The sequence below is a fragment of the Mobula birostris genome, chromosome 3, assembly GCF_030028105.1.
Source record: "Mobula birostris isolate sMobBir1 chromosome 3, sMobBir1.hap1, whole genome shotgun sequence".
Lineage (NCBI taxonomy): Eukaryota > Metazoa > Chordata > Chondrichthyes > Myliobatiformes > Myliobatidae > Mobula > Mobula birostris.
In genome coordinates, this window is record NC_092372.1 from 118,851,477 (window position 1) to 118,864,258 (window position 12,782).

The window sequence follows — 12,782 nt, forward strand, 5'->3', positions numbered from 1 at the left end:
GACCCTGGAAGTGCGGTGTGCCCCAAAAGTTGGTGGAAGTTTTGGAGGTCTGGTTGCGGGACCAACCATAGACGCACAGGTTGAAAAGGTATGATCGGCGGGAACCTGGCGTGTGTGTCCGCCCTTGCCTGGGTGCCGGGTTCACCGCGGAAGGAGGATCGTATCCGGAACGGAGGGGTCACAGTCGGTGACCTCAGAAGACAGTAAAAGGGCTCGCCTGAAAGCTAACTGCAAGGAACATCAAAGATCTGTTTTGAATCAGGAAATTCGCATATTCGCTCTCTCTCTCTCCAACGGCACAACAGCGATTACTGCGAACTGTACTCAGCTGAACTGAACTCTGCGTCACTTGAGACTGATCATTTTACCCCTAGACTGTGATAGAGCTTGGTTGATTCCTATTACCCTAGTTCTGTGTACACGTGTGTTTTATCATTGCTAACCTGTTGCATTTATATCCTTACTATAATACCATTATTATTATTATCCTTATTATAATACTATTATATTACTGTGTTACTTATTTCTTTTATAAAACTTTCTTAGTTCCAGTAATCCAGACTCCATCTAAGTGGTCCATTTCTGCTGGTTTGTCAACCCAGTTACAGGGTACATAACACCAAAAACACAGGCACATTTCTGCAGATGTTCTATGGAGAGCATTCTAACTGGCTGCATTACTGTCTGGTATGAGGGGTTGGGGGGGTGGGGGTGGGGGCTACTGCACAGGATAGAAATAAGCTGCAGAGAGGTGTAAACTCAGTCAGCTCCATCATGGACACCAGCCTCTGTAGTGCCCAGGACATCTTAAAGGAGCAACGACTCAAAAAGGTGGCATCCATCATTAAGGACCCAGGGCATGCTTTGTTCTCATTGCTACCATCAGGAACAAGGTACAGGAGCCTGAAGGCACACACTCAATGATTCAAGAACAGCTTCTTCCCCTCCGCCATACGATTTCTGAATAGACATTGAACCCGTGAACACTACCTCTCTACCATTTTATTTCTATTTTTGCACTATTTATTTAACATGCACCTACCTGCTGTAATTCATGATGTTTCTATTATTGAATTGAATTATGTACGAAGTATTCTGTACCATTATCACGTATTGCATTGTAGTGTTGACACAAAGACAACAACCTTCACGACGCACGTCGGTGATATTAAACCTGATTATGATGCAGCCAGTCAGTAAACTCTCTACCACACATCTATAGACATTTATCCAAGTTAGATGTCATGCCAAATCTTCACAAACGCTTAAGGAAGTAGAGGCACTGCCTTGCTTTCTTCATAATTGCACTTACGTGCTGGGCTGAGGACAGGGCCTCCGAAATGATAACAGAGAGGAATCTAAAGTTGCTGACCTTCTCCACCTCTGATCCTCCAATGATGACTGTCTCATGGACCCCTGGTTTCCTCCTCCTGAAGCCAATAGTCATCTCCTTAGTCTCACTGATCTTGAGTGAGAGGTTGTTGTTGTGGCACCCCTCAGCCAGATTTTCAATCTCCCTCCTATATTTTGATTTGTCACCATCTTTGATTCATTCTACAACAGTGGTGTCATCAGCAAACTTAAATATGGCATTGGAGCTGTGCTTAGCCTCACAGTCATAAGTGTAAAGTCAATAGAGCAGGGGGACTAAACACACAGCCTTGTGGTGCACCTGCGCTGATGGAGATGTTGTTGCCAGTCTGAAATGACTGGGGTCTGCAAGTGTGGAAATCCAGGATCCAATTGCACAAGGAGGTATTGAGGTCAAGGTCTTGAAGCTTATTGATTAGATTTGAGAGATGATGGTATTGAGTGCTGAGCTGTAGTCAATAAAGAGCATCCTGATGTATGCACCTTTACTGACCAGATGTTCCAGAGTTGAGTAAAGAGCCAATGAGGTGGCACCTGCTGTGGGCCCGTTGCACCGGTAGGGAAATTGGAGTGAATCCAAGCCACTTCTCAGGCAGGAGTGGATGTGTCTCATCACCAACCTCTCAGTTTCATCACTGTGGATGTAAGTGCTACTGGACAATAGTCACCGAGGCAGGTCACCACCTGTGATCTGTTTGTAGCCCAATGTGAACATGTTGCCTTTTGTTGTGTGGCAAGTCTGACCATGCTTGTATTTCTGGGTTTACTTTAAAAAGTTATTTAATTTGAAATTGTGATGAAAGGAAAATGAAGATGGTCAAGAATCAAGTTTCCCTTTGATACCTCTCTCCGATTTACACTTGTTGGAACAAGCAACTAGGAAACAGGAAACTGTTCCATTTCAGCTATCCCAGTTATTGTCCAGCTCCCTACAGTGATTCTGTCAAAGGTGCCATCCAACAGGTTAACCTGCCTATTTTCTCTTCGAGTGCTGTCAGTCTTTCTGGGATCAGAGTTCTCTGATTTCCTATCAGTTGCAGATATGTGAACTTGCAGGAGGCTAAGGGGCCTGGGTGTTCTGGTTAAGATCTCACCCAGCAATGAGACCACGTAGCTAAAGAGGCAAATAATCACAACAAACATAAACCTGAGAATGAGGAATGTTTCCATGAACAGAATGGTTGCCTATGCTCTGTGCTTAAACATCTCTGAGCCGCATATGACCTCACCTGTACTAAGCCAAAGTTTTACGTGAGATCAGCTGTCTGAATTTGCACTCATGACTGGTCAGTGTCAAAGGAAAGAAACGGCAAGTTCCCTTCCCTGTCCACAAAATAGCTCACAACCAAAGTCTATCATTTTGATGAGTTTCCACAGAATCCCAGACTGCAAATATCAAGAAGGTTCTTAACTGTATTATTAAGTGCAAAGGCACTAACAGGGCACTGACATCTTCAAAAGGTTCAGATGTGAAAAGATGGACACCAGTTGCTGCCCACGTAATGATAGCAGGTAGGAGGCCCACCTTTCCACTCCCACAGTCAACAGTCATTGCAGCCAAAAATGGCATCATCGCAAGTAATGTGTCCAGGAGCAGAAGGTTCTGTCTGTAATGCATTTGTGTGTAAGATCACTGTGTGGGTGTACTCAACACTTGTGTTGTTCCTGTCTGCAGGAAATATGTGGGTGCGATAGAAAATACTATCTATGTGTGACTTGTTCAGGGGTTAGATGGTGGTGGTAAGGCCACCATTGTTTGGCATGGCCAGTAAGCACTGACCTTTGCCAACAATGAATAAATACGGAAAGAACCTGGTCCCCTTGGTTTTCTGGAAGGCAGAGTCTGCAAGTCTCTTGATGAAGCATGGTGGCCAATGCAGTCAGGCAGTGTACTGAACTGAGTGTGTTATGGTGGGACAAGCTGTTGCTTTGCAGCTGGTAATAAGCTATGTGAATACTGTTGCAGTTTCACTATCCCAGACAAGTGAGAATATTCCAAACTAGCTGACTGTGCCTTTTAGTTAGTGAATGGGATTTAGGGGCTCATGCAATTCAGCGAATGAAATCCTGCTTGTGTTGTGCTCTTGTGACTTTAATATTTATAAAGTTATACAGGTCACAGCAGGCCCCTCAGCCCAACTCTTCCATGCTAACCAAAGTGTCTTTGTGATCGAGGCCCATTTCCCACATTTGTCCCATATCCCCAACCTTTTCCATCTACAGTACTGTGCAAAAGTCTTAGGCACACAAATTCAGCTAGGGTGTTTATGACTTTTGCACATTACTGTATTTGTCAATATGGAGCAGAGGATGAGTTCGTAAATCTGGTGGAAGAAAAGGATCTTGAGAATGGCGAGGTTGGAGCGTTGCGGGAGGGGTGTGGGTCAGGTGGCGGAAGAGTGCTGGGGGGGGGGGTGGTTTGACACAGGTGCAGACACACCCAGCCCTGAGACTCCAGGCAAGGTCATTTGATTCCAAACAATAGGTTTATTGATCATTACAGAATGTCCCTCTGGTGCTTCCCTCTCCTTCCCTTCTCCCTTCCCCTTTTCTCAACCAAGATTCCCCTCTCCTTGTCCCCTTCCCACTCTCAGTCCACAATAGAGACCCATATCAGAATCAGATTTATCTCTACTCACGTGTCATGAAATTAGTCTTTTTTTGTGATAGCAGTACAGTGTAATACATAAGTTCCTCCAGTACTGTGCAAAAGTCTTAGGTACCCTAGCTATAGATATGTGCCTAAGGCATTTGCACAGTAATGTAGAAACCTGTCTAAATGTCTTTTAGATGTTGTAATTGCACCTGCCTCTGCTGTTTCTTCTGGCAGTTCTTTCCATTTACGCACCATCTTCTCTGTAAAAAAAAACAAGCTTTCCTCTCAAATCCTCTTTAAACCTTTCCCTTCTCACCTTAAAAGTGGCTGACGCATTCATTGGCAATCCCCCTTCCTCCTGAGGCCTTTGGTCTTTGCAAACGCCCGCACATGTGCACGCTCGTACGCACTCATACCTGCAGCCTCCTCGTGGTACTGAGACGTGAGCGGTTCCAGTTCACCTTACTTGGAATATCTAACAATGAATTGCCACCCGTACCACAGCCATGGGACTTCAATCCAGCTACCTTGACAGCAGCTCACATTCCACCCCAGGTATTCGTGAAGCCTGCACTCAGTGAACCATCCTCTGTGATTGACGGGATATCATTGCCAAATTCGAGATTGTTGCCAAGGGATACCGGCACATCTCCTGTCCCAAACACCTTGGACAACTGCTACGTAAACATCAAAGACTACTATCGAGCCATTCCTCTATCCCCAAGTACTTTGGTAAATCAGACCACAGGCTGTGCTCCTTCTCTCTATGTACAAACCAAAGTTGCAACAGGAGGATCTGGCATAGAAAGTCATACAGTGCCGCTCTGAGGAAATACATTAACTACAACGTGACTGCGACAGTGGGCAGAATCTCAAAGAACAGTGAGTCGGACTACGGGAAGGAGCTGGAGAACCTAGTAATGTGATGTCATGACAACAGTCTTTCCCCTCAGTGTCAACAAAAGAGCTGGTTGTTAACTTCAGGTGCACACTCTCCCGTTTACATCAAAGTTGCTGAGGTCAAAGGGGCTGAGCCCTTCAAGATGCTCAGAGCCTGTCCTGGTGCGACCATGTGAGTGCTCTGGTCCAGACAGCTCATCAACACCTCCACTTCGTCAGGAGGCTAAAGAAATCCGCCATGTCTCCTTTAACCCTCGTCAAATTTCAGCAATGAACCTTGAAAAGCATCTTACCCGGATGAATTGTGACTTGGCATGGCAACTATTCTGCCTGTGATGACAAAAAGACTCAGCTCCATACATCATGGGAAGCCACCTCCCCTCTATGGGCTCTCTCTACATTTCAAGCTGCCTCAGTAAAATAGTAAGCATAATCAAAGATGCCACCCACACCAAACATTCCCTCTTCTACCCCCTCCCATCGGGCAGAAGATACAAAAGCCGTAAAGCACATACCACTGGGCTCAAGAACGATCAAAAGGCCCGCTAGTGCAATAAGATGGACCCTTGACCTCACGGTCTATCTTGTTATAACCTTGCAATTTATGCTATCTGCACTGCACTTTTTCTGCAGACTCCCAGCCTCCCGGACGGCCGCATCTGCACCAGGTGCATCGATCTGCAGCTCTTTAGGGACTGTGTTAGGAAACTAGAGATGCAGCTCAATGACCTTCGCCTGGTCAGGGAAAGTGAGGAGGTGATAGAGAGGAGCTATAGGCAGGTAGTCACACTGGGACCTCGGGAGACAGAGAAGTGGGTAACAGTCAGGAGGGGGAAGGGCAAGGGTCAAATACTAGAGAGTACCTCTTAACAATAAGTACTCCTGTTTGAGTACTGCTGGAGGGGACGACCTATCTGGGGAAAGCAACAGTGGCCGTGCCTCTGGCACAAAGTCTGGCCCTGTAGCTCAGAAGAGTAGGGAAAGGAAGAGGATGTCAGTAGTGATAGGGGACTCTATAGTTAGGGGGTCAGACAGGTGATTCAGTGGATGCAGGAAAGAAACTCAGATGGAAGTTTGCCTCCCAGGTGCCAGGGTCTGGGATGTTTCTGATCACGTCCGTGATATCTTGAAGTGGGAAGGTGAACAGCCAGAGGTCGTGGCACATATTGGTACCGACAACATAGGTAGGAAAAGGGAGGAGGTCCTGAAAGCAGACTACAGGGAGTTAGGAAGGAAGTTGAGAAGCAGGACCGCAAAGGTAGTCATCTCAGGACTTCTGCCTGAGCCACCCGACAGTGAGTATAGGAATGCAATGAGGTGGAGGATAAATTGGAGCAGGGGGCAGGGATTCAGATTTCTGAATCATTAGGATCTCTTTTGGGGCAGGTGTGACCTGCACAAAAAGGACGGGTTGCACTTGAATCCAAGGGAGACCAATATTCTGGCAAGAGGTTTACTAAGGCTATAGGGGAGAGTTTAAACTAGAATTATTGGGGAGTGGGAACCGAACTGAAGAGACAATTTGTTGGCTCACAAATAGAGAAAGCTTGTAGGCAGTGTGAGAGGGAGGATAGGTAGGTGATAGGGAAGGGATGGGCTCAGACTGATGCTTTGAGATGCGTCTATTTTAACACAAGGAGTATTATGAATAAAGCGGATGAGCTTGGAGCATGGGTCAGTACATGGAGCTATGGTGTTGTGGCCATTTCAGAGACTTGGATGGCTCAGGGGCAGGAATGGCTACTGAGAGTGCCAGGCTTTAGATGTTTCAGAAAGGACAGGGAGGGAAGTAAAAGAGTTGGGGACATGGCACTGCTGATCAGAGTGTCATGGCCGCAGAAAAGGAGGAAGTCATGGAGGGTTCGTCTCTGTGGATGGAAGTTAGAAACAGAAAGGGGTCAATAACTCTACTGGGTGTTTTTATAGATCACCCAATAGCAACAGGGACATCGAGGAGCAGATAAGGAGACAAATTCTGGAATGGTGCAGTAATAACAGGGTTGTCGTGATGGGGGGTTTTAATTTCCCCAACATTGATTGGCACCTCCTAGAGCAAGAGGTTTAGATGGGGTGGAGTTTGTTAGGTGTGTGCAGGAAGGTTTCTTGACACAATATGTAGATAAGCCTACAAGAGGAGAGGCTGTATTTGATCTGGTACTGTATTGGGAAATGAACCTGGTCAGGTGTCAGATCTCTCAGTGGGAGAGCATTTTGGAGATAGTGATCACAATTCTATCTCCTTTACCATCGCATTGGAGAGGGATAGGAACAGACAAGTTAGGAAAGCATTTAATTGGAGTAAGGAGAAATATGAAGCCATCAGGCAGGAACTTGGAAGCATATATTTGGAACAGATGTTCTCAGGGAAAGGTACGACAGAAATATGGAAAATGTTCAGGGGATATTTGCCTGGTGCTCTGCACAGGTACGTTCCAATGAGACAGGGAAAGGATGGTAGGGTACAGGAACCGTGGTATACAAAGGCACTTGAAAATCTAGTCAAGAAGAAAAGAAAAGCTTGCAAACGGTTAAAAAAACTAGGTAATAATAGAGATCGAGCAGGATTAAGGAAAACCCCAAGGTATTCTACAAGCATGTGAAGGGCAAGAGGATAAGACATGAAAGAATAGGACCTATCAAGTGTGACAGTGGAAAAGTGTGTCTGGAACTGGAGGAGGTAGCAGAGGTACTTAATGAATACTTTGCTTCAGTATTCACTACGGACAAGGACCTTGGTGATTGTAGGGATGACTCACAGCGGACTGAAAAGCTTGAGCATATAGACATTAAGAAAGAGGATGTGCTGGAGCTTTTGGAAACCATCAAGTTGGATAAGTCACTGGGACCAGATGAGATGTACCCCAGGCTACTGTGGGAATTGAGGGAAAAGATTGCTGAGCCTCTGGCAATGATCTTTGCATTATCAGTGGGGACAGGAGAAGTTCCAGAGGATTGGAGGGTTGCAGATGTTGTTCCCTTATTCAAGAAAGGGAGTAGAGATAGCCCAGGAAATTATAGACCAGTGAGTCTTCCTTCAGTGGTTGGTAAGTTGTTAGAGAAGAGGCAGGATTTATGAACATTTGGAGAGGCATAATATGATTAGGAATAGTCAGCATGGCTTTGTCAAAGGCAGGTCAAGCCTTACTAGCCTGACGGAATTTTTTGTGGATGTGACTGAACACATTGATGAAGGTAGAGCAGAAGATGTAGTGTATAAGGATTTCAGCAAGGCATTTGATAAGTTACCCCACACAAGGCTTATTGAGAAAGTAAGGAGGCATGGGATCCAAGGGGACATTGCTTTGTGGATCCAGAACTGGCTTGCCCACAGAAGGCAAAGAGTGGTTGTAGACAGATCATATTCTGCATGGAGGTCGGTGACCAGTGGTGTGCCTCAGGAATCTGTTCTGGGACCCCTTCTCTTTGTGATTTTTATAAATGACCTGGATGAGGAAGTGGAGGGATGGGTTAGTAAATTTCATGATGACACAAAGGTTGGGGATGTTCTGGGTAGTGTGGAGGGCTGTCAGAGGTTACAGCGGGATATCGATAGGATGCAAAACTGGGCTGAGAAGTGGCAGATGGAGTTCAACCCAGATAAATGTGAAGTGGTTCATTTTGGTAGGTCAAATATGATGGCAGAATATAGTATTAATGGGAAGACTCTTAGCAATGTGGAGGATCAGAGGGATCTTGGGGTCTAAATCCACAGGACACTCAAAGCTGCTGTGCAGGTTGACTCTGTGGTTAAGAAGGCATACAGTGTATTGGCCTTCATCAACTGTGGGATTGAGTTCAAGAGCTGAGAGGTAATGTTGCAGCTATATAGGACCCTGGTCAGACCCTACTTGGAATACTGTGCTCAGTTTTGGTCACCTCACTACAGGAAGGATGTAGAAACTATAGAAAGGGTACAGAGGAGACTTACAAGGATGTTGCCTGGATTGGGGAGCATGGCTTATGAGAATAGGTTGAGTGAACTCAGCCTTTTCTCCTTGGAGCGATGGAGGATGAGAGGGGACCTAATAGAGGTGTACAAGATGATGAGAGGCATTGATCGTGTGGATAGGCAGAGGCTTTTTCCCAGGGCTGAAATGGCTAACACAAGAGGGCACAGTTTTAAGGTGCTTGGAAGAAGGTACAGAGGAGATGTCAGGGGTAAGCTTTTTACGCAGAGAGTAATGAGTGAGTGGAATGGGCTGCCGGCGAAGGTGGTGGAGGCGGATACAATAGAATCTTCAGAGACTCCTGGATAGGTACATGGAGCTTAGAAAAATAGAGGGCTATGGGTAACCCAAAGTAATTTCTAAAGTAAGTACATGTTCGGCACAGCATTGTGGGCCGAAGGGCCTGTATTGTGCTATAGGTTTTCTATGTTTCTACGTTTCTAAATTGATTTTCATGCCATCAAGTTGGAGGCTACCCAGAAAGAATGTAAGGTGTTGCTCCTCCATCCTGAGTATGGCCTCATCGCGACAGTAGAGGAGCCCATTGACTGATATATGGGAATGGGAAGTAGAATTGAAATGGGTGGCCACCAGGAAATTCCTCTCCTCTTTTTTCCTGGTGGACCGAGTGAAGGTGCTTGGTGAAGCAATCTCCCAATTTACATTGCGTCTAACCGTTATACAGGAGGCCACACTGGGAACATCACAGTAGATGACCCCAACAGACTCACAGGTGAAGTGATGCCTCATCTGGAAAGACTGTATGGGACCCTGAATGGTAGTGAGGGAGGAGGTGTCAGGACAGGTGTGGCACTTGTTCCGCTTGCAAGGTGAGTGCCATGAGGGAGATAGTGGGGAGGGATGAATGGACAAGGGAGTCACATAGGGAGTGATCCCTGGGGATAGTGGGACAGGGGGAAGATGTGCTTAGTGGTGGGATCCTGTTAGAGGCGGTGGAAGTTACAGAGAATTATGTGTCAGACATGGAAGCTCGTGGGCTGGTAGGAGAGGACAAGAGGAACCCTATCCCTGGTGTGGCGGTGGAAGGATAAGATGGAGGCAGGGAGATCCAGAAAGAGGTGGGAAGAATCAGCAACTGACCAAGAGAAAGTGAGAACAGGTGGAAATTGACAGCAAGAGGACATATTTGAATTTGAATGGAGGAACGTGAAGTGAGGACCGGTCGAAGTAAAAAAAATACTCTTCAAGGTAAAAAAAATAAGATTTAAGAGTCATTAGGTTGAAAATAGATCTGTCAGGGATAAATTGGTTTCACAAACTGCCAGGAAAATTTAACAATGAGAGAGCTCTAGATGATAACAAGTCAGATATTGTTAAGGTACATTCCCATGAGAGAGAGGGACACGGAAATTGTACTTACAGCTTCCTTGATCACAAGATTCAGTGAAGAAGAACAAAGGAAGGACAAGTGACAAATGATAAGTTGATAATAGGAGACATTTAGACAGGCACGTAAACAGGCAGTGATTGGAAGGATATAGACAATATGATTAATTTCAAATGGCATTATGATTGACACAGGACCAAAGAGCCTGTTTCTGTGCCGTACTGTTCTAACTTGAATGAAAAGCAAACTGATTACTAGAAATTCTGAGAGAAAGTAGCAGACAAAGAAAAGTATGAGAAAAGACTGGTATCTAACTTCCATATTCTACTGACGTCTCAACTGTAAGAGCAGTGATGGGAGTCAGGAACTGTAAAGGAAATTTAATGTGGCAGAAGGAATTTCTAATATTTTACATCAGTCTCAACCAAAAAATATAAGAAAAGGAATAAGGTTGATCCTCAAGTCAAGGTCATGAATTGGGAGAAGGCTGATTTTAGTAGCCTAAGAGGGGACTGGTGAAAATAGATTGGGAGCAGATGTTTGTGGGTAAAGTGACAGCTGACAGGTGAGGACAGTTATTACTGTACATCAGAATGTGTTCCTGTAAGGATGAAGAGCAAAGATGGCGAAAGAGATTAGCAACAAAGAATATTGAGTGTTTGCTCGGAAAACTAGGGGCAACTAGGATCTATGGAGCCTCTTGAGGAATATGAAGTATGTAGAAGAAAACTCAAAGAAATTTGAAGGGCAAAAAGAAGCCATGAAATTTTCTTGGCAATTTGGTATCTGAAGCAAAAGGTTAGCCAAGGAAAGTGTGCATCCTTTTAGGGATCAAGGGAATAATCAACATGTAGATCTAGCTGATGTGGGCAAGGTGCTAAATGGATATTTCTCAACTATATTCACCAAGGAGAAGGACCTGGAAAGTAATGAGTTCAGGGTGGAGCACAAGGATAATCTGGATCAGGTCAAGGAGGAGAAGGAGTTAAGTACATTCCCAGGTCATGTGGGAGTTATCCCAAATTGCTAAGGGAAATAAGGAAATAGCGGGAGCCTGATGGAGATGTTTGCACTGCTGTTAGCAATGATGCAAGATTGGAGGCCAGTGTAGTGATTGGAGGAAGAGGGTGATGGTGGAGGGGTGCTTTATCGATTGGACTCTGTAACCTGTGGTGTACCACATGAAACATACTGAGACCCTTGGTGTTTGTGGTTTACTTTTACAACTTGGATATGAATGTGGATGATATGTTTAGTAAGTTTGCAGATGACACAGAAGTTGGTGGCATAATATATAGTGAGAAAGGTTACCTAAGGCTATGGCAGGGTATAGACCAGAAGGAAAGTTGGGTGGAACATTGGCAGAAGGAATTTAATCATTAACAAGTGAAGATGACTCATCATCATCATCATGTGCCGTGTTGTATGATGAGGGCGATCATGTTCTTCCATCTGTATTTAATCTGTTCTTGGCAATTTTTTTCTACAGAAGTGGTTTGCCATTTCCATCTTCCAGGCAGTGTCTTTACAAGGTGGGAGATCCCAGCCATTATCAATACCCTTCAGAGATTGTCTGCCTGGCATCAGTGGTCACATAACCAGGACTTGTGATCTGCACCAACTGCTCATACGACCCTCCACCACCTGCTCCCGTGGCTTCACATGACCCTGACTGGGGTACTAAGCATGTGCTACACCTTGCCCAAGGGTGACCTGTAGGAAGTCAAATAGCAGAAGAACATTAACAGTAAATGAAAGGGTATAGGAATATTAATGAACAAAGAGAAATTCACGTCCATATTTCCCTGAAAGTGCTACCATAGATATATCAAGTGATGAAGAAGCCATATGACATACAGCCCTCTCTTAGCATTTAATGCTGTCTTTGACTTCCCTTGTCAGCACGGTTGCCTCATCCTCCCTTTAGAGTACTTCTTCATCTTTTGTAAACAAGAGAAAATTTGCAGACGTGGGAAATCCGGGCAACACGCACAAAATGCTGGAAGAACTCAGCAGGCAGCATCTATGGAAAAAAGTACAGTCGATATTTTGGGCCAAAACTCTTCGGCAGGACTGGATAAAAAAAGCTGAGGAGTAGATTTGGAAGGTGGGGGAGCGGGGAGAGAGCCACCAGGTGGTAGGTGAAACCTGGAGGGGGAGGGATGAAGTAAAGAGCTGGGAAGTTGAATAGTGAAAGAGATACAGAGCTGAAGGGGAAGTCTGATAGGTGGGGAGAGAAGGCCATGGAAGAAAGAAAAGGGGGGAGGGACAGCCAAGGAGATAAGGTGAGAGAGGGAATAGGGGAAGGGGTTTGGTTCGTGCCATCAGGTTAGACGCTATCCAGATGGAATATAAGGTGTTGTTCCTCCAACCTGAGTGTGGCCTCATCGTAACAGTAGAGGAGGTCATGGATTGACCTATCAGAATGGGAATGGGAAGTGGAATTAAAAATGGGTGACCATTTCTTCTGGGGGATGGAGCATAGGTGCTTGGCACAACAGTCCCCTAATCTACGTTGGGTCTCACCAATATACAGAAGACCACACCAGGAGCACCTTCCAAATTCCTCCCAGAAACTCCAGCCACTGCTTTTCTGCCCTCATCCCTGCTAGTGTCTCCT